The following is a 26621-nucleotide window of genomic DNA, read 5'->3' on the forward strand; positions in this document are numbered from 1 at the left end:
GAGATTTCCAAGATGATATAAGAAATATATTAATAAATTTGTTGGCTGTCATGCTATGATATTTTTTCTTTACTCTTCCTTGAACATCTATATGCTCTGTCCAATGTGAATGAAGGTCATAAACTAATCGTTCTTCATGTAGGTCAAAGAACAGAGTCAAAAAGTGTGAAAAAGAATCCTCTTAACTGAATTATAAATTGATACATTTTTATCAGTATTTTACTTTCTTGTCTGGTCTAGTCAGTTCTCCTCATTGCCTTGTATACAAAAAATAAACAGCGAGAAGGAAAAGGGATGAATTGATTTTTTTGTTTAATATCAAGATTAGACAGTTTGTATGCCATAATCTAATTTCATTTTAAACGCTGACCATGAAATTTTACATGAAAGACAATAAATGAAAGGTATTTGGAATACTTTAGTGAAGTGAGAAAAGAACATAAATACTACTGCAATCATTAAAACGTTGATATCCTTATTTTTGCTCTTTGTCTCATTTGTTCAAATTCTAGTTTTACAAGGTATTTTTCATAGATAACAAAATGTATAGGGTCTTTTCCTACATTCATGAGAGATTTTTTGATAAATGCAATTTTAGTTATATAAGACAGTTTTTAAAAAATTCAAAGAAGTTTAGCTAAAAAATAATGACGGAAGAAAACTTTTAAGCTAAAAATTCAATTAATGCAAACATACTAGGCTTTGACCTCTAGTTTAAGGCAACAAAAAATATGATTAATAAAAATTTGAGTATTTCAATATCTACATTTTTAATATATACTTTAATGCAGTATACTTGGTAGCTCTTCTTTTTGATTAAGATCTCTCTCCTTTAGACAAGCTACACTGTGCCATGCACACATAATAGGAGTGTGCATAAAGGAACTCTAAGTCTCAAAGATTCAGTTTTCATAGAATCATGGATTGGCTAAGATTGGAAAAGACCTCTGAGATCATCAAGGCCAAGCATCAACCAGGCACCAGCAGCATGTTCATTAAAACATGTCCTCAGGTATCTTACCCCTATGCTTTCTGACTATTTCTGATGACTCCCTCACTTTCCTGCGCAGTCTGTTCCAATGTTTTACAACCCTTTCCATGAAATATAAAAAATTCCTAATATCTAATCTGAACTGCCTCTGGTCTGCAACTCGAGGCCATTTCCTCTCAAACTGTCACTTTTTCACTGGGGAAAGAGACTGACACCTATCTCACTACAATCTCCTTTCAGAAAGTGTGATGAGGTCTTCTCCACAATAAACAACTCCATCTCTCTCAGTTGTTCCAGACCCTTTACTAGTTCCATTGCTCTTCTCTGGACATGCTCCAGCACCTCAATGTCTTTGAGCTCCTTATCACTGTTGTTGTTCTATTATTTCTCTAGAGTCTCATAATGATATTCTCAGACTTCTAAAGTCCGTACCTCTTCAGAGTGTTCTCATGGCTGCAGATCTCCACTGACTCCTTCTGCTGCATACTGTTCCCTCTCAGTTCAGGGCTCCTCCAAGGCTCTCCCTGACTGGCTGACCCGCCCCCTTTTATCCCAGTTATCTTCATTGGTCACAGCTGCAGCCCAATTAAGGACATCGCAGCTGCCGCCCATCAAGGACAACCTGGGGCAAAGGGACCTCTGGGGCAAAGCCTCTATACACATATTCAAATACATTTCCTCTACTATATACTACTACTCTGTTGTAGTAAGGAGCCCAAAACTGAACACAGGACTCAAGGTGTGGCCTCATCAGTGCCAAGTACAGAGGGATGAAAATACCCTAGTCCTGCTGGCCAAAATATTCTTGATAGAAGCCAAGATGCCATTGGCCCTCTTGGCCACATGCTAGCTCATGTTCAGCTGGCTGTTGATCAGCCCCCCCAGGTCCCTTTCCATGGGAGCTTTCCACTCACTCTGTCCCAGCCTGTAGCACTGCCTGGGGTTGTCCCTTGTGCCTGACTGCAACACAGACTCAGACCGGGAGGGAATCTGAATCCTTTATTCAAAGAAATGAGCTGGTTTTATACACTTTTCAAGGCACAGCATTCCCTTATATGGTGATTCTCACTATGTGACCTATCCCATGTTGCCACGTCAGTGACACAATTTCTAAATGTCCTTTTAAGGAGTGATCATGTGCTGTTTAACTGTCTGTCAGCTTCTGCCAGGCTCCTCTCTGTAGGGCTCTGCTGTGTGGCACTTCCTCCCCAGAGGTCAGGTGGAGACAGCCTCTCTGTGCCCCCCTGTGCTCCTTTGTGCCACCCTGTGCTCCTTTGTGCTGCCATGGTGTTCTGGGGGCACATGCCACAGCCTGCAGATCAACACCATCCCATCTCTTCCCACAGTCACCCAAGTGTGGGACTTGACATTTTGCCTTATTGAACCTCATACTGCTGGCAAACCTTGAAAACACTGAAAGGTTTAGGGTTTGGAATGGGTTGAGTTTTTTTCTTTTGGGTATAGGAGATTTTTCTTAATTTGGGGATTTTTTGGGTTGGATTTGTTTGATTTTTTTCATGTAGAGGAATTGTTTTTATTTCATGGACTTGCTATAATCTGCTTAACATATTCCCACCAATTGTTTGCTTATTAATCTTGTTATAGGAAACTTCTATTCTAACGATGAATCATAAAATTTACCTTTTATCTTTGTGCATGACTATTTCCAAGCTAAGTATTTATGTCAGAGAATGTGAGGGATTAAAATTTTCTCTTTAGATTTTTAATGAAATAAAGTACAATGGAACAGTTTTTCATGCTACCATCACCCAAACTTCACTGCTTTCAAACATTTTTCTTACAGAATTCTGATAGTGACAAAGATAAGGTTATCATCTAAATTTGCCTTTGTAAGCAGCCTGATGCTGGACCAAGACTCATGATAATGTGTGGTCAGCTAAGCCCAAAAGATCAGGGAGATGTATTGTGAGGAATCAATTTAATTTTGATTTTTGTCTCAACATTGTTCGACCAGAGGTAAATGGTGGGAGGGCTGCACACATGCCACATGCAGTATGCAGGTAGGAGAAGATGCAGGAACGCCCTGTCTCTAGGGACACTTCACCTGACAGACATTTTACATCCCACATGGAATAGGCAGCGACTAGGAGACCACTGAGGACACTGTGCCCTCTAGAAAGGTTCTCCAATTGGGTAACAAAAAGGTCTCCCCCGACGAGCTGCAGTCAAACATTTGGCTGGCCAATAGTCTTCTACAGTGAGCACACCTTAGCAGGGGTTGGGGGGTATAGTCACAAGATGCTGGGCTTTTGCCCTCACTGGAAGCTTTTTGCTTGCCCTCGCTTACTCACTTGCTCATCCTTTTGCTGGATGATACTGGATACTTGGCTGGACACCTGCTGACCACCTCCTAGCCTGTGTCCTGCCCTACCACTTCATCTCTCTTGCCTGTTCCAGTCTTCACCCGTTCTGCCTCCCTGTGCTCCTGCCCAACACCCTACCTGCTTCATCCCTGCCCACCTTGCTCCTGCCTAGGCCACCTGCTTCCAACCCTGATTCTCTGATCCAGCCCACCACTGTGATCTTTGCTGGGATCTTGTCCAGGGTTCTGCACCTCCCGCCCAGAGCCCAGTCACCCACCAGTGTTCCTGCCCGTTGCCACAGGAGCTGTGCCTGTGCAGCCACACCTCTGCGGGAGCTGTGCAGGCTCCCCAGCAGCCAGTGTGCACACACCCCCTGCCAGATGGATGTTGATGGCACTCCCCAACCTTCTGGTGGCAAGGCCCGCTTTTTCTCTCTCTCTCCCCTCTCATTCTTTTGCTTTCTCCTTCCTCCTTTTCTGCCTTTCCTATTCTTCTTTAGTAGGCAATGCACTTTTCATTACCCGTAAGGGGTTCTCGGATATAATATTTACCTCGTTTGGCTTAATTCTGTCCTAGAACATCCTTTTTAAAAAGAACTTCCCACAGCTCCCCTTAATGCAATGTGACCTATCTTTTACACTTCTTGCCCTTTAAGAAATTTGTTGTGGAGAGAGTGTGGTCTTTACTGTAGCTTAACTTGGTGGAATATGTTGTGAAAATACACACTTCAAGGTCTTTGATCATGCATTTTTTTATGGGTTGATACCACATTTCTGACAACATCTTTGACAACTGTTCTTTGATGCAGCAGTGTTATAGGCATTTTCCAGTGTTGACAATCCTCCACCTCAGGCTGATCTCCTACAATCAGGTTCTTCTGTCATACTGCAAGATTACACTAAGGGCTAGTCACAGCACATGGAGACACCCAGGGAGACAAAAAGAGCAGTGATGGGCAGAGAAAACCTTGTAATCTGGTGAGGCCTGTGGCACTCAAATCAGTGATTCTTTTGTCTGTAAAAGACTGAGCAGCTTCTCACCTTGGTACAAAACCCATTGAGGTGAGCAAACCTGCAATCTCCAGAAAGCCTTGCAACCTGAAGAGTGCTACTGAAATAAGGGAGATATGGCATATTATGATAGCAGGGGAAAAATACTAAAATACTTGGTAATTGTGCAAATGTTATTATGGAACAGTTTAGGAAAAAGAGGGATCAAGATGGATCAGAGAGGAGCAAGTGTAGGCAATAGAGAAAAAAGTGGTTGAAAGCAGCTGACTATTGATGAAAGTAGTATGTAAAAAGAGGTTGTCTGTAGATTGAAATTAACTGTCCATGGACTAAAGCTGGCTTTGCATAAGAAGTTTCAGAAAGTAAATCCATCTCTTGCACGCCTGTTTATGCAATATTTGATACACCATCATTAAAATTGTTTATAAATTACAAATCAGCAGGTTTTTCTATGGAATTTGAACTAAAGAAACCTATTTTAGGAATAAAAAATGAAATGAGAGAAAGCAATCTCTTTCTCATAACACTTCATGGTTTGGAAAATTTTGTATTCAAGAACAAATCTAATAAGAAATCACTTCAACTAGTTTATGTTGTTGTATTGGCAACTCAAGCAATATTCTCACCTGTAGTGGTTTAGGTTCACCAATTTGAGATTTCTTGGCTAATGCACCAATTAATGTGGTGGGTTTCAGTGCTGGCCAAGTGTCAGTGCACCCACTAGAATATACTTAATCATTTCTTGCTGTGAGGTAGGATTAAGAGGAAGGCAAAGCACGTTCAAAACTTTAAAAGTATATAAACTAAAAGAAAGAATAATAAGAATCTGAATAAAACCTTTAGAACACCCCTCCTCCCCCTACAACCTTTTCTTTCTTACTCACAACATACAGAAACAGTTCAGTCACTTTATTACCTCTAGAATTGTCCTTCTTCAGTTCACTTAGGGACAGGAGCCATCTAGTAAATTTATGGAGAATTCTCCACAAGAAAACAGTTCTCTTGTGGCTTCTAATTTGCATGAATAGCAGCCGCCCAGAAAATCTGCAATCTTGAAGTCCCTCCCATTTTTCACAGCTTTTCCCACAGGTGAGTTTATGGGTTATGTCAAGTTATGGGGTACTATTTTAAGGATGAGCTGTTCAAAATCTGAGGTTCTCTTTAATTATCTTTGAGATCATCTTCATCTCTGGGAACAGAGGTCTTCTTCTCTCCCTGGGGCCACAGAGTTTCCATTACCCTTCTCTCTCTCTCTATTCAAACTTATCATTAAATTTTCAGCTATTTCATTTGCCTATTTCAGCACAGGTTTGAATAATCCATCCCCCTGTATTCTTTCAACAAGTTATAGGAAAAATGTTTGATGCATCAATTACATTTTTCTCCATAGCTTTACAAGAAGATTTCAGCCCAAGATCAAGGCATCTCCTCATCCCTTCCATCTAGAACTTGACTTCCTCTTTAGTGACTTCGATATCTTTATGTTGCTCCTCCATGTACCTGCACTTTGTCCTTTTCTCTCACTCAAAGGAAGATTGAAACACTAAAAGAGTTAATATCTTTCCTGGGGCCTGCAGATGGTTATGTGACCTTAGCCAGGCCCAGTAGCTTGCGGTAAGAACTGTGAGAGCTGTGGATGGGCTGAGGAAGGCAGATAAGATCTCAGCATCCAGGCTAGAACTCAGCAGCCAGCAGACCGAGGGGGAGGCAGATGGCTTCTCCTCCCCCTGCCCGGTATTTGAGGTCAAACCCTAATGGTGGCACAATCTTCATTGAGCCGGCCTGGTCCCAGCTGCTCCTGGAGCCCTGTGGGCCCTGGCTCAGCCTGGGCTGGCAGCAGGCAGGGTTTAGAGCGGCCAGATGTTAGCAGCTGCAGTGCAGCCCAGCCCAGCCTCAGCCCCACGGCCTCCCCTCCACCTGCCCAGCAGCCGGCGGGGCCCAGCCCCAAGGCAGAGCCCGCCTGGCCTGGTGGCTGAGACAGGGCTGCTGTGTTACCTACTCTCAAGCTAGAAAAAAAAAAAAAAAAAAAAAGAATTCCCAAGATTTTTCGTTTTTAACATAAGTGTTCACAAAAGCGTATCAGCTTTCTCAGTAGTTTAGCAGATTGTCAATTCTCAAAGCTAATTACTGATTAGTTTTTGTCAGACACAGAAGAAACTGCTAGCAGCTTCTCTTAGAACATCATTTCCATGATGCAAAACCAACACATTATCCTATAGATTCAGGTTATGTGTCAAAAGAAAATGTAATGCTACCGAGTACTGCACATTCTCTCCAACTGCTTCATGAATAATTCTTTTTTTTGTTATCCATCAGTAATTTTTTTATTTTTTGTATCTTTTCTGCACCTTAAAAATCAAAATTTTTTCACTTCAATCACTAGCAGGAGACCTTACTCAAAGAGAATGTCTCTTTAAAGACAGTAAGGCTCAAAGATGATCATCAGCATGTGTATACATATATCTGCAAGTCTTGCTTCAAACTACTCTTCATATGCCTGATAAGTATGATAGAAGCTAGAAACTATTTTCTCAATTTTTATCTTAACAATTAGCTCCATGAAGTGTGAAAAAAATCACTACAAACTCTCATTTGTAGGACATATTCCTTGCTTCCCTGCTCTGAATTTACGGTTGCTATGTATTTTTTTTAATATTTTCTCCATTCGTCTCCTTGCATTGTCTTGTAATTCTGAGCTGCACCAGCACAAAATTTACTTATATAATATTCTGTCATTCAGTAAAAAAAAAAAAAAAATAATAATCATTGCAATTATTATAATAGTTTTATATTTTATTGCATAAAAGGTACTTTTAGTGTCTCAAACTTGTTGCGGTTTACTGCTCTATCATAGAAAATATAGTTTAAACTCTGTGAAATACTTGGCAAAAGAAGAGAATAATGAGCTCCAAGCCTTCTTACTATCTCCACACTTCCAGATCCCTCTGGAAAGCTTTGAGAAGCCAAAGGAAATCTCTGAAATGCTTCTGGATCTTTTTCTTCATTGGTGATTTCCATGTTGTCTGCTAAAAAGAAAACACATAGTGTGCAGTTCTCTCCCATTAAATGTTTGCTACTGAAACACAGAGGGAGCACATTGCCTTGCTACTGTTGTGTATTTGTTGGATACTGTTGTGTATTATCCAGATCATCCCCAAAGCAATTGACAGCATAATTGTTAATTTTGAATAGCATCAGTTCTTGTAATGCAGAAAAAAACATGACAAAAAAAAGGCCACATGATTTTAAAGAATGTTAAAGTATTGTTTTAGTGAGAAATGTTGACTAGTTCTAGAGAAAAATGCATTAAGTCTGAGACATTATCAGGATATTTTTTCACACTGGAAAGAGAGACATTTGATTTTTTTTACATATAAATTACTTCAGTAGCTTTATTTTTCTTCCCAGGTGTATGAAACACCCTGAATCCGTGCCAAAACTAACATTAAGAAAATACGAGTAGTGTGCTAAATTAGTGGTAGAGTTCTGTTCCATCTGTTGTAGACCTAAAAGCTGTGTAAATGCTGAATGAACAGAATTTCTTATTTTGAAAGTGAAAGCTATAAATTAACTATGTTGTTTCCTTCTGGGAATGAAAAGACACTCTATAATATTTTCCCAGGGAGGGTATCTTTTAGGAGATAAAACTTTTTTTTTTAGTAATAACAGTAATGTTGAAAATCAGATGTTTCATTATTATTTATATTTTGCAATGAAAAAAGTAAAGAAATCCTTCCTTGAAATAAATGCTTTGGGTTTATTTCCTTAAAAAATATTCAGTCTGTTAAACTTAATCTTCGTTCATATTCATATTTATTACAACCCCAATCACTATACCCCAATGATTATGATATGATTATGAGGAAGATTAACATCTCAGACATTAGCCATATTTACTATCTATGGAACTAAGTAAATCTGGTGCAACTTTTCCAGGTAGATCGTATTTTTCCATATATATAAAACTTGAATATGTTTGGGAGGTTTGGGTAGGGAAGGGGAGAGGGTAAAACATTCATTTTATTGTCTATTACCTATCAATCTAATTTTACTCAAAAAAAGAAACATTACTAACATACTTTAAAAGATATGATTCACCTATTTAAGAAGAAATTTTCAGCAACATGTTCATAAGGACAGATAAGATTAATGACGTCAACATAAATTTGAAATACATCATCTTGAATATCTTGTGGCTTAAACTGTTTTCTTTGTATGAGGTTTTCTGTAGGAATCTCTTCAAAGAAACTTGTTTCTTTTAAAATTTAAAACAGTCTCCATTAATTAAATAAACTATTAAAAAACTAGTTTTATTTAAACTAGTTTTATTTAAACTAGTTAAAAATAAGGGCTTATTTATCACTCATACTAATGTCATAAAGTGATTTGTACTTATCCTCAAGAAATGCTAATACCCAGGAACAAGTTCTTTGGATACTCAGTCCATTAACATATTTTATTGTGGTGAATGGATAGAATTTTCTGGCCCTTATCCCCTGTCCTCAAACCAGGAGGCATAACATGGCTACAGGACAGCTGAAGCTGCAAGGTTCCTATTAAGATCATTTAGTCCAAGGCTCCACTCAAGCTAGATTCAGAGAGAGGAGGTTTCTCTGGATCATGCTCACTTGGATTTTGCGTCCAAGGATGGAAGCTTCACCACCTCTCTGGGTAACCTGTGCCACTGCTCAACCACCCTCAGAGGAAGAAATAAGAGTTGCCTGATGTTCAGAGAAAATGTCCTGTGTTTCATTGTGTGCCCATCGCCTCTTGTCCTGACACTGGGCACCACTGAAAAGAATCTGGCTTCCTTTTCTTCACCTCCCTATTGGAATTCACATACATCAATAAGACATATCCCACCCACTGAAACTTTTTTTCTCCAGACAAGAGTCTCAGTTGTCTCAGCCTCCCCTCATGTGAAAGATGCTCCAGTGCTTAGTGATCTTTGTGGACCTAATTTCACTGACTTCCTATGGACTTGTAGCAAATACTTAATATGAAGCTCAGAACTACACATTAAAGCAGCACAGAATCTGAAAAAATAAAAGCTAAAGCTTAAGACATCATTTCAATAGACTTTTTAAACCCATTTCTTCTGTTCTTATAGGGGGCCTTCAATTATATTTCTCAGTGCTTAGTCCTTTCAGGTTTTTTTTCAATTATAGGCCATATATTTTGTTTTCTGATCTTACTTTGATCAGTTACCCAGCATAGAATAGAAAGGAATAATAATCTAACAAGATAAAGAAAAATATTTAGTTCATCCAGTTTAATAGTCTCACTGGACTGTCAATTGCAAAGTCACTTTGGGTGTTGCAGCCTTTTAGCTTCACTCTGATAAGAAGGCAGCAGCAGTATTTTAAAGGCAAATGTGAAAAGATATAACAATGATTTATAACATATAAGATTTTGTTATTTGTGAATTCATATGGTGCTGAGTTTTAGTCACTTGGTGCTGCAGTTGGGAGAACTTAGTACTTAAACCAGTTACATGACTTACGACAAGGCAGTAATTTTTGTTTTGCTTATTTCTATCCCAGTATGTCCAAGTGACCATTATGATTAGTGCTGGGTTTGAAATCCTGAAATTTGAAATTGTATTTTTTCTTTCTTGTAGGTGTAAATGTATACACTCTGATAAATTTTCCTTTGCATTTATTTCCTCAAAATCAAGCAGACAGATTTTACCATTATACATAATGGCACTTTCATACAGGACTATGATAAATCAGAAAATGGTAAAGCCTGCTGAACATAAGTTTCCTTTGATTTTTTTCCTCTCTTTTTCTAGTAGGAATATGGTCTCTGTTTTTATTTCTATGCCTTCGACAATATTTCCGGCAATCCCATGTTGTCCTAAAGTCCTTATGAACGTCATGCAAATATCTACGTGGGCAGCTCTTGAAAGGCAAACTACTTAACAAAGTGAGCTTTTATCAAAGCATTAAGCTGTTAATAAATGAAGAATGTTTATCCTCAGAAGAGCTTCAAAGAGTGTTTTGATGAAGATGAGCTTTCTTTCTCGCAGCTGTCCTTGCTTGCGGATGGGAGCTGGCAGGCCAGATCAGGCCTGCTGCCAGTGAAGAATAAGTAGGAGGAGGTGGGCAAGGTTTCAGTGCAGGTGTTCCTTTACAGCTTGCTGTTTGATTACATCCTAAACTGTGCCTGTGAAAGTGAGGCTGCTTTGTTCTTTTATGTCTGCACTGTGCTATTTTTAAATATGATAAAATCCCCCAAAAACATTTGCATTTTTTTTAAGTTACTAATTTGAAAAGAAAGATCCAAGTGAACAAAGACATTGACCAGCAATAACCTATAACAGATCCGATGAATCTTCTATCTTTTCAACCATGTTGCTGAAGAAACTATTTTTTTTTAACTGAAAATATAATACTGATTAGGAGATTTGTCTGCAAACATAACTAAATAAAGATGGACAGAAAGACATTAAGTTAAAAAAATTCTCATAAAAATGCAGCTTAATAATCTTAATAGTTCTATGTTGATAGGAGTTTTTCAACATATAAGTGTTTAAACCCCTAAAGAGAAATTGAATGGGTATTGTTCTCCAGTGTCTGGCTTTTTCAGATTTTGTTATGAATATAGCTCCTGAAATGAAGTCCTCACTTTCTTTTTTCTTTTTTTTTCAGTGTTGGTGGTGTTATTATTTTGTTTGCTGGTGATTAATGTTTTTGCCCTTTGTCCCACCTACTTAAAATGTCTATTTCAATCTGGCTGAAATTCCAAGGCAAGCCTTTGCAAAAACATTTTTCAAGCTTGAATAGTAATCATTCCCTTTGTTATTTATAGATTTGATAGACAGAAGAGAAAGACAGCATGGCCTGAATATACCCCACATAAGTACTTAGATCTGTAATCAATCCAGTTGCCAATAAAATCTTATTAACTCTGTAAACCATATCACAACAGCCACATAAAAAATGTTTTATATTAGATATTTCAAATCTGAATCTTTGGAAGTACTGAATATCATCACAAACCATTCAAAACACAATCCAAAATATAACACCAGGAGTATTATGAATATTACAGTATGCATCTGGATGCAGAATTTTCTAGCTCTGTTTTCTCATTGTGGTGCCAGTCTAGTTGACATAGAGCAGAAAGTTGTCATGTTCCTAAAGCTGAATTTTGTTCTGCTATGATGAGATACCTCCATAGCATAAAATAGATTTTGGATTCTCTTTCCATTTTTTTTTTAAAGTGAGCAGGGGAACAAAAAATGTACTTGTAATACAGAGAAGGGATTCAAGTAGTTATTCTACTTGATAGTAACTTGCTATTTAGTTTATTGTAAAATCATAAGGCTGATAAGAAAATTCATGGAGGATGACTTATATCCCTTTCTTTTTGTCTGAGAAAAATCTTGTCCAATATGTTTCTTTCCATTGTTTCTGGCAATAAATATTGAACCTAAAATATTTGAAATCAAACCACAGGACATGAAAACCATAAACTTGAAATCAAAAGCTTTCAATTTTCAGGCAGTGGACAGACACAAGGGTGGGAAGTTCAGTATCTAATTCAGCATCATGAGACTCAATACTGCATTTCCCAGTGTCAGAGTATATCCAAACTTTAGGCTATCTGGAAGTAACTTAACTCTGTATAGGTTAACAAGGAGTCTTTAAGTAGGGACTGAAAGCCAGATGCAAATATCCTAACAACTAAGTCTCTAATTCTATATGCTGGAAGCTAGCAAAGGTGCATGCTACAGTGCCTTGAAAAATTCTCCACATTTTATGAGTAAGTACTAGAGAACAAGAAAGAGCCTATTTGTTACGCCTCATATGACCTATGCCTTACATTAAAGATCAGGTTTGGCTCTTAAGGACCACTTAAGTACTCAAAAATAAAGTAAGGCTGCCATGACAGAAGAGACTGAAAGAAGTCTTTCTTGAAATATTGTGTCTTCTCCTAGAAGGTGCATAAAGTGAAACTTCATTTGTGGTCTCTCTCCAATGAATCTTTATCTATAGGAAAATGTCAATAGGAATGATTTCATTAACTCACCTTATTTCAGGAAGGCCTCTAAAGCTCATAAATTTTGCCTTCACTAACAGTTAATCTTTCTAATGATGGGTTTTTCTTCCCAAAATCTTTCCACACATATTTTTCATAATTTCTTTTTTAGGGAAGCTTTATTTTTTAATTCTTTAAATTATCACCAATTCTGTCATCAGATTATAGAAGTAAAATGATAGAATGAACCTATTGTCAATGACAACATTCATCTAAAACCAGTAAAGGCAAAAAGGACCTTCCCTTTGGTGATATTTCTGCACCATTCTACTTTGCATTTGTACAGACAAATGTGATCTCCATGTTGGTATATCAAAAAGATAACTCCTCTGAAGACATGCTAATGGCTTTTTTTGCTCTCGGTGTAAAAGATAATAATAATAAAAAAAAAATAGAATGACATTACAGAAACAATTTCCTGCCTTTTTCAGCAGAACAATTAAGCACAGAATGCAAAAATGTTTTCTTTTGAGATGCGCTTGCTTTTGAGTATGGATATACTGCAAATACTGTTTTTTATACTCTACATCATTTGCATCTATTAGCTTTACTGATAGAGCTAAACAAGTTGATATTCTTTTTGAGAATGGAAAAAAGACAGCAGATCAAGTTAGGTGTTGCTATGGTCATGTATTATAACTGTTTCAGAAAGAGAGAATTCAAATAATAGAAGAATGTTTATTGTGAGAAATTCCAATGAATGCAATATGAAACTAGACAATTTCAAATAGAAACTGAGCACACATTACTTAACAAGGGAAAAAAACTATCAGACAAATCTAAAGTTCTCTTCCAGTACTGCAGTATAGTAAAATTTTAAATTACAACCAGGTTCAAAAGTTAGAGGCACTTATTTTCCATAATTGGAACTTTGTGAATAATGATATTTTCACTCTGATAAAAATCTATCTGATCTGAAAATTTTCTGTTTTGTTGCCTAAAGAATTTTTTTTCTTTGTTTCTATTTTCAAAAAAAAGCACATCAACAGGTAAAACAAATAGTTAGATTTAGCTACTTATAAGAGATTCAATCTTGTTTAAAGCAAAAAAACCAAAAATTAAACCATTACTTTGAAATTGGAAGAGGTAGAAAGGTCAGGTAGAAAGTAGCTTAGAAACTGGGTTTTCTCAATCAGAGCTGTGCTGTTGAATATTCTGAAATGAGTTTCTCATGGCCAAAATTTATTAATTAATAGATAGAAAAAAGTCAGTGGAAATATCATAAGGAAAATATTCGGCAGTCTTTTGTCCTGCCTTTACAGAGTCCAAAACTCTCTGTTATGTTTTTTTTCTCATAATGAAACAAAACATGAATCTGTGGTAAAATATATAAACCTCTTTTCACTATTGTTTAAATTTATTGGAAGGATAGGCTGAAGAGAAATGAAGTGAGGAAAGAAGTTGATAGTGCAAATAGTCCCACTGCTCACCAGCTGGTTGGCAGACAAAACAGGAAGAAATAGGCAACTGAGCAAAGACCTCTATTCAGAGTCCTTAAAATCCATGGGCTTGTCTATATCTTATGAGCACCAGGAAGAAAGAAATATGTTAGAAAGTCCAGCCACCCAAGCATATACATGATTCCCAAGTTTCCTCTAACTCATGAGACATAAAAATGCCATTTATATTTTAACGGCTGTTTGAGATTTGCCATGTATGTATTTAGCAGTTTGTTCAAGCATCACAACAGCCTTTTAAAGGGAAACAAATTAATAAGAGTTTGGTTGTGTTTTCCACTCTTCCTACTTTGACTCTCCACCTTAAAGTGGGCCAAGTAAAGACCCCTGCAGGTAGCTTTTTAGAGAAGTTTCCAGCCTGAAAGACATGTCTTAGGGAAAAGTCAGCAGGAGGTGAGTAAGGTTCAGAAGCAACAGTGTGTCAGTAATAATATGACCGTTAATAATAGGTCTTATCTAAAATTTTAAATTCAGATATTTTGTGTTGAAGAATAAATACTTTATCCTTATATTGTTTTAAAGAATGCCTATCTAAGTTTTTTCTTCAAAAGTGTAGTAAGTAAAGAAAGGAATTAGAAATATATAATTCCACTTCTGGGCTGTATAATCATAATGGACTACTAAGATGTTTCTTCTCTCCTTATCTCATCTCTCTTAATGTGCTTGAACACACAGATCTTTGAGATCTTAAAAAAGTTATATAAAAATAAAAAGAGTACCCATTAGTGCCCTGAGGAAGAACATATGCCTGCCTCTTCTTTAGCTCCTATAACCTGGCTGACAATTAGCTATGTTCATTTTGGTTTTGAGTGCACCACAGTGCAGTGGATGGTTTTTCAGTGTCTAGAGCAGTCCAGTGCAGAGACAGCAGTATGGCATTCATGTACTGAAATAAACCACCCTACTTTCAGGAAATTTGCAAGTGTTTATAGCCAAGCAATATCTTAGATTTTCTGTTTATCTTCTGAAAAACTGACATCAATGATAAAAAATGTTAATATTTTACAGACTGCATCTGAATTGCAATTAACACAGCATTGAAAAAAACCCCACAGGGCTCTAAACTGAGATAATTTGTGTGTTCGTGCCTTGTGGACTGACATCCTGACTAATTTATCATTCCCTTGACCATTGCATAATTTTCAACACCCATATAAAACATTGGAATACAACAGAAGACTGCACAGGATCTACATAAGATATACACACTGTAGGAGACATATTGCTGCATTTTAAATTATTAGTTAAGACTAATTTATTTGTATAGACATCAGTTAGGAGAACAAATGCATGGAAGCAAACTGCACAGCTGGACAATCAGTGGCCAGCAGTAAGAATCTCTAAGTCTCAAAATAATTAATTAGTAGGGTAAAATTCTTATCTTACAGAGTAAAATTTTCTTTGATTTCCCTACCTCTGTGAAGAGAGACTGCATAGGAGCTGGAAATCAGTGCCATTTAAGCCTTAGTTTAACATTTTAGGTAGTATCTCAGTGGGGCTTAGACTTTCTGTTAGTTGCATTGGGGAGATAGGATGAAGATAAAATAATACTATTTTTTAAAATATTTAGTGGTAAGAGGTGACATAAATAAGAGAGAAAAATACAATAATGTCTCAGGAATTCTGGTGTGTTTTAAAGGAGCTCTTCTTTCACCACACAAAATAAAGGAAAGCAACAACTAAACTTCAATCAGCAGAAGTCATTTGCTGTAGAATACTAATAAATTTTATCTTTTCTTCTCTAAAACCTGGGAAGAATTATTCACAATCTATTCTTAATTAAAAACATGGTCAGTAAGCTTCATTTGCTTGGTTGCTAACTGCTCATGTACAGATAATATTTTTATGAGTAGAAACTAAAAATAAGAAACTTTATTTTGATATTAATGTATGTTCTTGATGGCTTCCACATTTGACACTCCTTCTGACTTCTGATTAGAAGTCTGTATTCTAACTGAAATTGAGAGTTTGATTCTTTCTGGAAGAAATATATGTTCCTTTCTTTTTGCCATTTGAATGCAACTCTCAGCAATGCAACTGGTTTAAGTAAGAGAGACATTATAACTCATTGGTTAATTCAGGATGCTTCCAATATTGTAAACATATATAATGAATATATTTCCCTGTAAAAAGGCACAAAAGCCTTCCACATCCTTTATATGTTTTGGTAAATATTTCTAAGGGTCTTAAATGTTGTAAAAAGTGTAAGAAATCATGCACACTTTTTTTTTTTAATATTTCCTATTAAAACCAGGAATTAGTTTTTCCAGTATTAAAAAAAAAAATCGTCTTCTATGCTTAGCTTCTGAATGTTCTGAATACATGTCCTGGCTTGGTCTAAGTGTAAATGTAATTTTAATTAGTTCCCTTAAATTTTTCACACCTGAAACTTTTAAAGCAAAAATGCATTGAAATATATATTTTGTTTCTTCTATCTAGGTCAGCTGTGTTAGTGTCTAGGGTGATATCCCTCATTCCTGACTTGAAAATTAATGCAATGGGACAGAATTGATGGTTTCTTTTCTGACAGATTTCACTGGTGCTCACATATTGCCTACTTATACAGGAGGACATAGATAAAGAAGGAGATTTTTGTGGAAAAGTAAAGCTGAGAGGCCTCACCTGGTTTCACCTGGATTCTGTGAGTCTTCACCTCAGCTCACTGATACCCAGCAGTGAGCTGTCTTGTATTCCTGATTTCAGATGGTTTAGGGATAAGATGAGAAACAGTTTTGCTTTGTCCAGGGCCTTCACTGACCTCTGGCCCTGAATGGATCCTTATGTTCCTGGGATTATAATTATCCTGGGGACCAGTCCCTTGCTCACATGCCCATGAAGAGAGTGAAGTTCATGCCACTTTTTTTTCCTGTGATTCAGGCACCCAAAGAAATGACTTCATACAGAGGTTGTCACCTCCCTGTTGCTGCTGATATGAAAGCAGCATGTCCAAGAAAATCTATTTCCATCCCATCCCTGCATCCCTGAGCATAGGTACTGCAGAAGTCAGATTGCACCAGCACCTCTGAGTGTCAGCTGTGGAGCAGTGAGGGGTCTAGGAGACAGTCCCAGGAGCCTAAGGAGAAAATCAGTGGGCACTTAAAGAGAAAATATGAGTGACCCATCTTTTCCTACTCTTATTCAAAGGGATGGAAGTGGAGACAGGTGTTAAGGAGAAGAAAATTTTATCTAGCAAGGCAGAATAGGGTGAACTATTGTCAACAACAGGAAAGAACGACAGTCCAAAAGTTTAATCCTTCATTTAGTCATATCCTTTTCGATGTGAGATAAAAGTGAACAATAGATGCTATTGAAAAATTTACAAGTGGATATCTCTGAGCCCTGTGGGTGAGGCAGTTCAGGAGAGGTAAACTATTCTTGTAACCTGAAGATATGACCTAACAGCACAGCATATATGAGAATATTTAAGCAGAAAACAGTGAAAAGGAGGTATAATGCCTTGTATTGCACCAGATGTAGAACGAAGACAAGTGAAGATTGATTTTGTGCAACACATTATTTTGAGAAATGCTGCTGCATAAATAGCTGGGCAAGCAGGCTACATTTGATTGCTTCCACATAGGCTTCAGAGCCACTTGGGAGACCTTAAATATCCAAAGTGCTCAAATGGAACAAGAATAAAAGATTTAGCACCCATGGGATACCCAGGTTCTTCTGAAATGAAAGTGAATGCTTATGTATAAGGTAGCTGAATCCTGCCTTGTATTCTGAAGTGAAAACTATTCAGCAGCTGAAACAGAAGTCAAATCCCTTCAATAGATTAGTTTGAAATTAGATTTATTTAACAATTCTTTATTTTGATGGTTTGACGGTTGTATTTTGTTGGTAAGTTTCTTTTGCTTTGTAAACTCCTTCCAGAAAACCCCCAAAACCAAACAGAAAGATGTTTCCAGTGCTGGATTAAGAATGGTTTTTCAGGTTGTGCCAATCTTCAACACAAAGGACCCTTTATGTGGTGGTCAAAAGGGCAACCAGAACATCCTTTGGGTTAATATCCTGCCACAGAACAGGGAGGCCTTATCTATACAGGGCAGTAGCCTCTGGTATGTGCTGCTCCTCACTCTGCCTTCAGCCTGCATTGTGGGGGACACAGCTGTTGAATGGAGCCAGGCAGCAAGAAACTTTCTGACAAATTGACATTAGGCCTAATTGCCAGTGCAGAGAACTGTGCCCCAGCCTTCTTCACTGTGCAAACACAGGCAGTCTCAAAGAAAAATACTGCAGGTTTACCTCTGGTTTTCTCAACTCCTTCTGTTGGTTTTAGTAATGAAGTTTTTTGTCCTAAAATCTACTCTGGAGATACAGTAGGTTGGTGAAGTTATCCATATATGTGTCATGCTTTGTGCTAAAAAGCCTAACTTGCTCTAATGTAGATTTTTGGTCCATTTAAGTTCAGCAGCTTGTTGATATACAACCTAAAATTAGGTACTTTAGGTATCTACTTTAAGTAGCTACTTATAAGTCAAAACATGAAGCTGAACAGACCGGTGTTTTCATGAGCTTTATTTTTGCAAGCTGAGTCAAGGATACTGTTGGTCAAATACATGATTTATAGCTTCTGCAGTGACTGAAAATACTGTTACCTATATATATTAATGCTTGTTTTCAGGGGTAATTGTTATGCCTTTAGCTACCCAGGTAATTCATGTCTATATTTAAATAAGAGGCTGTGTATTTTAAGTCTTACTCTTAGGAAATATTTGGGATTTTTTTATTTCTAAAATGAATAGACACTATAATCCATAGCCCTTCCTTTTTTGTATTTAAACTTTCTGTTATTTCTAATTAAATCAAATTATTTCATTATTAATTTCATTATTTTTCACTTGTTAAAACCTGTGGAGCAAAAGAAGGGTCATAACACAAAATACAAAGACAGATGAAGAGAGATCAAAATCCAAAATAATCCAAAATATTCCACTCTAGATTGATGCAGGAACATCACTGTTAATATGCAGAAAATCAGTCTGGAAATCTGATTGTCACTGTTACTAACAGACAGATTGATCAGCCCAGGCACTGTACTCCCAGCCACTCCCCAGAAACAGGTTCTGTTTCTAGAACAGTGCAGATTGCTGCTGGCTGTCATTTTTTGGGGATATTATCTTTTTTTACTTTCCAGGTGATATCATATGCAAGAGAACTAGAGATGTAATACTTGATTTTACAAACATTTACTTCTCCTAAGAAAAGAGAAAACAATAATAATAGCATTATTATTATTATTATTATTATTATTATTATTATTATTATTATTTCTTCATCAGGATACAGACAATCTCTGGGTTATTGGTTTGTTACCTCTGCACTGGGTATTAAAGAGTCAAATCTGCATGTTGTAGTACCCAAGTATTCTTAAGAATTTAATTTGAAATTAATTCTACCTTATATACAAAGCAAGACTTCCTATCTCCCCCCAAGCTTTTTCCATGTCCTAGACACTCTGTCCCTGTTGCTATTCTCCACCCAAAGGAAGTGACATTTTTTAGAAAAGAAATTGCAGACTTAGCCTCATAGCCAAATTTACTGCATTCAACTTGAGATTTACATATAAGGAATTATATTACATGTCTCTGATATACTTTCTGGTTTTTTAAATAATTAGCATTTCTTCTTCCAAACAATGCTTTCCACACTCAACTGGTTTGTTACTCAAATGGGAGAGTCTTTCAGTATCTAAATGTGCACTAAATAATTACATCCTTTTCTGACTGGTATTTTCCAAGATGTCAAGCTTCCCTTGAAAAGCATTTGGACTGAAGGCGAAAATTTAACCAGAAACCTTCAAAATTATGGGTATGTCCTGGCTCTCTTCTGACCAGAGTTTTGAATTTCATATTAAAATTTTTTGACCTTTCAAGACCCAAGCAATTGTTACTTCTGAAAAGTGATATAGCAATTCAGAACAATCCTCATACAGACTTTGGCTCCAATTATGTAGAATTTATAGGTGTGCAATAGTGATATGGTCTTACATCAACAAGAGTGTGTTTCCACTTACCGCTGAAAGAGCAGCTAAATGTCACAGTTGGGTTTTAAATAGATTTTCTTGACAGATTAGTCAATTATTTCCACTTTCAGGTTAAAGTACATTCATACACAGTTTAAGTAGCAAATCCATCTCCATCTCCCTCTGTCCCAATATTTTGGATTAAGGACTAAATTTAAAGCATTAGTTACGTTTCATTCAAATTTTCAGATAATGTGCATAGCACATTCTCAGTGTACCATTTTCAGCAGAAATCATGAACTCTTGTTTTGTCAAGGCTCCTGATTTCACAATTACTGAGTGATTCTACCGACATTCAGGTTGATGCTTCTGAACATTCAATTAAGTTTATCTTCCTTTTTTTTTTTTTCTTTCCTACTGAAATCCCTTTTAAAAATTTGAGTATTTAAGCTCTCTGCTTGGCAACCCAGCTTTTTCTAACAATGTTTTCTGAATCAAATCAACTTCAGCATGCCTGTTAATTTTTATTTGTACCTTAGACCATCTTTCTCATATTGCTGTATGACTTCATCTGTGAGAATTTAGGAATAAAATAATCAAATTCAGACTCCCACACAATGTAGATGTATGCAAAAAATTAAGGTATTCTATCAATATCTAAAAATTAAGGCTTTTTTTACATGAAAACACTGCCATTTTCTTAGTAAAATGTCTTAGAGGACACATTCTGAAATGCAGCTATGCAATGTTAATCTTTCAACATGTGGATAATACATCTCTTTATGGGGAGCTGTTGAAAAAGTAAGATCCTTAAAAATGAGCTTGTGCAGAAAAAGAAAAATAATTTTTAGACACATTTTTGCATTGTCTATTTTATTTACTGCTTGAAGTAGGAAAAAACCCCTTAAATTCCTTTTGTATTTTGATTTTCCCACTGATTCTTCTTGCCTGAAGACACACACATCTATGTCTGAGCTCAATAAGAGGGCCACCTTGTTACTTAATCCTTAAATCATCAGCCATGATTCTCAGATTCTCACAAACTGAGGACTAAAGGTAATCTCCCCAACACACTCATATACAGACAAAAATATCTATTTTCAATCATCAGTAATAATCATGCAGATTATTACAGCTTTTTACATGCTGACAGGCAGAGCATTTCAAAGTAACTAAAAGGACGCAACAAACTTTGTGGTCGGTTTTTTCTTTTGTTTTGTTTTGGTTTTGGGTTTGTTTGTTTGGTTTGTTTGTTTGTTTTTATCTTATTTTACTGATACTACTTTTTACATGGTCATTGATTTGGACAATCAGTTCATAATACTGCATCTGCACAGAAAAAGGTTTGTATATCACAAACAGAAGTGTTTGTGGTAACAAACACTTCTGTTTTCCTGCAAATTTTTCAGTCACGAAAGACTGAAAAGCAAAAAGAAACTAGTTGAAGTAGTTGATTTTCAACTTTTAGAATATTTTTTATATTTATTTTTTCCTTCCTCTGATTCCCAAGCCCACTTCATTTTAGTTGGTTAAGAGATGTTCTCTGAAGAATCATTTGCAGAGTTGACTAAATCCATTGCAGTGAGCAGTGTGACAGTATGTCAAGGAAGAAGGGCATTTGCCATCATGCTGACATCAGAGTGTGACTGATTTTGTTGCACAAGATTTTGCCTAAAGAAATTTTAACTGTCTAAATGGAAAATAAAATACTCCCTCTCACGAGTAGTAAAGGAATGCTGTCTTTCCACCACAAAAATATTTGGGGATAACTGTTTATTTTGCAAAACAAAATAACTTTTTCCTTAATGTGTAAAGTGTAATTTTTTTCCTTAGATGTGTATCAGAACTTCATTACTAGTTGCATTGTAAAACTGTCATAGTTTGACAAAGAAATTAGTTACAGCCTGATCAGCCAAATCACTCTTGTTTGTGTGTTTGTTTGCTCGTTTTTAACTTAATAATAAACTGTGAAGTATTTTCATTAGAAGAGGCTTGTTTCAAGAAAGAATAGAATTTTAGTACCTAATATTAGTGAGTTTTCAATCAAGAAAAAAATACATTAGCACCAAATTTTGAACTGTGTTGGTCTTTTTGTTATTTTTTCTTAAAGCTAATTATTTTCTTAGAGCGATATCAGCAGCAGTTTTATTACATTTAATTCCAAGCAGATATTGAATATAATATCTATAAATCTAAGACTCCTTCATAGATTTCAGAGATAAATCCTTAACTAAGCAAAAGCTCCCTTAGGTAGAACTAATGGAAAAGGTGGTCATTAAACACTTTTGTGATGTACTGATCACATAGTGTTCTTAGACAGACTCAGATTAGAGAACTTCAGTGCTGTAATGAAGTGCCACTCTTCACCAATACTAGCAGTTGCAGTATTTGAGGAATATAAGAAATTAGGAGAACCTTAATTATTTTCTCTCAACAACAAAAGGACTCACTGAGCCTGATATATTGGGAAGAAAAGTGTCTGTGTCTATGCTGGGCACCTGCAGTTCTGTCTTCCACAACAACACATTGTTATTCCATGCCCCTGCCGCTGTCAAGGCCATCTGTGACCATAGCACCAGATGGGATCCACATAAATTGCTGAATTAAAAAAAAAAATTAAGTTCATGAATTTTGAAGATCTTAAAACCTTAAAATGGCAATCTTATACTTATTGATGGCTGGGGAGCAAGAATTCCGAAGCATTCATGTCTTATGCATAGATGTACTAAGTAGTGTAACAAGGAATATGGCTTTGTGTCATATGGGAATATAAGGCCAGCTTTGCTCACGGCAGTTTCATTGCAAGCAGTAAAAGGTGGCAGATTTTGTGTGAACCTTCACATGAATTTTTACACATTTTGCAAAATACTATATCATTTGAAACTGCTAGCTTAGCTTGGCATGGCTGGTGGCTATCTTGTCACATTGCATTACTCCCAAATCAAAAGAAGACTGCTCACAAAGATGTAGAAAAATGAAAGGAAGATACAGTTTGTTAAAAATACAAAACTATTCTTGTTACCTTGTTGCTTGCTATTTTAAAGATTTTCAGGCAAATACTTACAGGTAAACATGAACATATACTACTTGTTTTTTTTTTCCTTTTTTGCTTTTAATATGTAATTCTGGTAGTTTGGATAAAGTCAGGTGTAACATCATTTAAAATATAATCATTTGCCCCAGCAATAAAATCCATGTCAACTCAGATAAACATCTAATCTTGTCTGTGGTAAATAGAAAGAAGCCCAAATCCTAGGCAACCAAAAATGTTATATATTCATATTTATCTGACTGCATATTTTGTCTCTGTACTTTCTATCTGACTTGGTGAGAAAATTAAATGTTTCCATCTTTTGTAGATGTAAGCTTAGCATTTTTTAAATGTAAACTATATTAAATATATTTAAATCAGAATCACATAATTCCATCCTTAGGCAAGGTTTAGAATTTTGTAACCCTGCATTCCTTTGCTCCTATGACTTTTACATTCCTATCTGCATGTCAGCTGAACAACAGGAACGAGGAAGAATGTACCTCAGTAGTCCAAGATAGCATTTAATCCCAAATGCAGACAGTTGATGAAAGCCATTTTGAAGAAAGAGATGGAAGACACGTCAGTGGTTGCTCCCCTTGAAGAACTCCCAATGTGTCTCACTACTTTGGATTTGGTCAGGCTTTTAAGTCTTTTATGCTTAATCCCCATATGAGCTCTGTTATCACTACATACCTAGCTCTTGTCTTGGGTCCTGTAGACCCTGCCTGGTTCCAGTCCATAGAAATGGTTCTTGTCTCAACCTTGGGGCTGCCTGTGACCACAGTCTTACCAAGGAATCACTGGCCTCCAGATTGCCCAGTTCCAGTTCCCTTGCTGCATGGAAAACTTTTTCTCTGCAAACATGGAATATGTTCCATGCTCAGGTGATGCTTCCTCTGAAGAATCAAGAGGATAATGATCACTCTGTGGGTCACTAAGTTCTCCTTTTTCCCTAAGTGCAATTGTTTACATTATTCAAAACCACTGGGAGAATTGGGAGAATACATTTTCCCACTGGAGTGCTAAAGTCTGAGAAATGTGAATAAATAACATTTTTCAAAATGTTATCAACAGTTTTCGAAAAGAGGAAAATAATTTCTAACATTAAATTTCAGGTATGCTAATTTACTACCTAATTTGTTTGAGGTGAACAGCCTCAGTAGAAAACTGAATTAATGTAAGATGAAGTGAGAAATGTGCTACAGAACTACTTACAAAATATAAAATAGTCCTTAGTACAACTTTCAAACTATAAAAAAAAATTCCAACAACAAAAAGAACTAAAAAAATAATATCTTTAAGCAGGTACTACTAAATTGTGGTTTCCCTTTTACTTGGGTAATTTCTACTTACATAATAAAGGTTTGCCCATTGCTTCCTACTGCTGTAGCTGCTACCACAGTTACAACAGACTGCAATCTTTCCTGTTCTGTAGGTATTCACATTGTCTATCTGGAGTATTTTCTTGTAACTTGATTAATCTCTGTATGAAAATATTTGAATGACTTCTTCTAGGGACTTTGAAATCACATCCATTTTTTAATGACCTTCTATGAGAATAAAGGAGTAGCTTATGTAATGTGTATAAGTAAGCTCCTATACTAAGAGGGTCTTTAACAATTTGAAATACTCAGTGTTGTTAATTACAGCTCTAAATCTTTGGTTTCTGCAGAACAACTGGTTTCCTTCAAAGAAAACCATACCAAGCCAAAGAGGCACAGGACTGCAACATCAGTTTATTCCAAACAGCAAAGTCTTGAGCTATATACTCAGGTAAGAGGAAAACCAAGTAAGCACTGATTTTTAGTAAGAGAGCTATACAAGGAATCTAGACCTGCCTGTTAGGATCTGCTTATTAAGAGATGTCCCTACCCAAACAAAGGTACAAATGAAACCACGTGCCAAAGTCATTCGTACATAGTACAGATTTTATTAAACAGTAAATGCAAGTGGGGTGTGAGAGGGGGAGAGAGAGAGAGAGGAATAGAAAGGGGGAATACAGGGGGAGGAAGTGAAAGAGAGTGAAAGAGAGTAAAAGAGAGAGAGAAAAACAGATATTAAACAAAAGATATCACCAGCACATGGATTCTTGCAACATTCTGCTGGTCCACCACACTGATTTTTCCAGCGGTGGTGGCTCCCAAATGTTCTTCAGGAAGTACCAATTTATACAGTCCAAGTCCTGGATATCCATGAGGCATAGGTGCCATTCCCATAACTTGAAATGGCACGTGTGTAAGCAGATGCTTCTTTTGTCAAAATTTGCTGGGGGGGGGTATATTTTTGTCCAGGTAGGTCACCCAGATCTGCCTCACCACGTATGAAATCTTCCTGTTGTTGCATCAGAATTTTTCCCAGTCTGCACAGTGGAATCTTATCCAGTGTGCTAATTCTAAACATTCACCTCCATTTAGGTCTGGAATTAATGCCTTCCTGTTTGTCATATCTGCTTATCTTAAATTCTTGTTATGGGCACTTGCTTTTTGGACAGTGTTTGAGACAGTTCTTGGTTCTCTTTAAGTCCTCACCCTACCTGCTTTGCAATGCATTTAGCTTTGGGGATGCCTGAAGGTCTCTTACCTTTCACAGAATGTACTTATTCCATGGAAATACATAGAAATGAAAGGAATTTACTGAAGAGGAAAGGAAGGGCAGTATATTGTGTCAAACCAGGTTTGCTTAAAATGTATAAACATTGGAGCTTTCACACAGCTTTCATTTGAAGAACAGAATATCAATAAGTTAAGAAATGAGTTAAAGAATTTTAGATAATTTAATCAAAGATATTTTAGAGTTTAAACTAGCATATAAGTTATCTCCTAGTTTAGTTATAAAGATAATTTTAACTAAGTAACACTGAACTCAACCTAACTAAATTTAATTCACATAGGTATTTAACAATAATAAATGTTTAGAACACAGAAAAGAACTTTTTTTTGGTATATGTAGTATATACACCTAGATATACATATATACACATATATATAGACATATACATATATATATACATATGTACACATATATGTAAATACAAAATGCATTGTATACATGTACTGACAAAACTAGATATGTAAAGTTGATTGGACTGTAAATTATATGGATTATATACCAACTGAAACTTAATAAAAGCAGGAGGAATTTCAGCAGATATTTATTTACAGTATTCACAGTTTTTGTAGTCATTGACAGCCACATCGTGTAGAGGGTAACTTTCCACTGGAATCAGAAATGAGCACTGTGATACTAACCTATGCTAGTTTGTTCTGTATGGACTGTTGAAATCCTGATTGTCCAATATTTTTCTTTTTCTATTCTGTTTTCCACTTTTGAGGTACAATTATTCAGAATTTTGTATATGTTCCTTGTGTGAGTGCTCTAAAATTGAGTGGGCATATTGAAGTTAGTGGGAGTAGATTGACTGATATTTTGAGTTCATATTTTTGTAGGTATAGTCTAACCACCATGTAAAATAGATATTTTTCAAATATTATCTTATTTTTTTTATTAACATAATTTCTGAGTTTACTTCCCCTCTCATGTGTTAGTTTTGGCCAACAGTCAAACATCCACTCAGATGCTCACTCACTCTCCCCCCTTGGTTGTAGAAGAAAGGAGAAAGTAAGATCTGAAAACAAATACATTGAGATAAAGATAGGGAGATAGCTTACAAATTATTATTGCAGGCAAACCATATTTGACTTGAAGAAAAATAATTTAATTTAGTACTGACTAAAATAGATTAGGGTTGTGAGAAACAAAGATGAATAGTAAAATAACAGCTTTCCAAATAT

This window comes from Agelaius tricolor, unplaced genomic scaffold (assembly GCF_023055355.1).
Source record: "Agelaius tricolor isolate 1412-34295 unplaced genomic scaffold, bAgeTri1.0.p SCAF_7, whole genome shotgun sequence".
NCBI lineage: Eukaryota > Metazoa > Chordata > Aves > Passeriformes > Icteridae > Agelaius > Agelaius tricolor.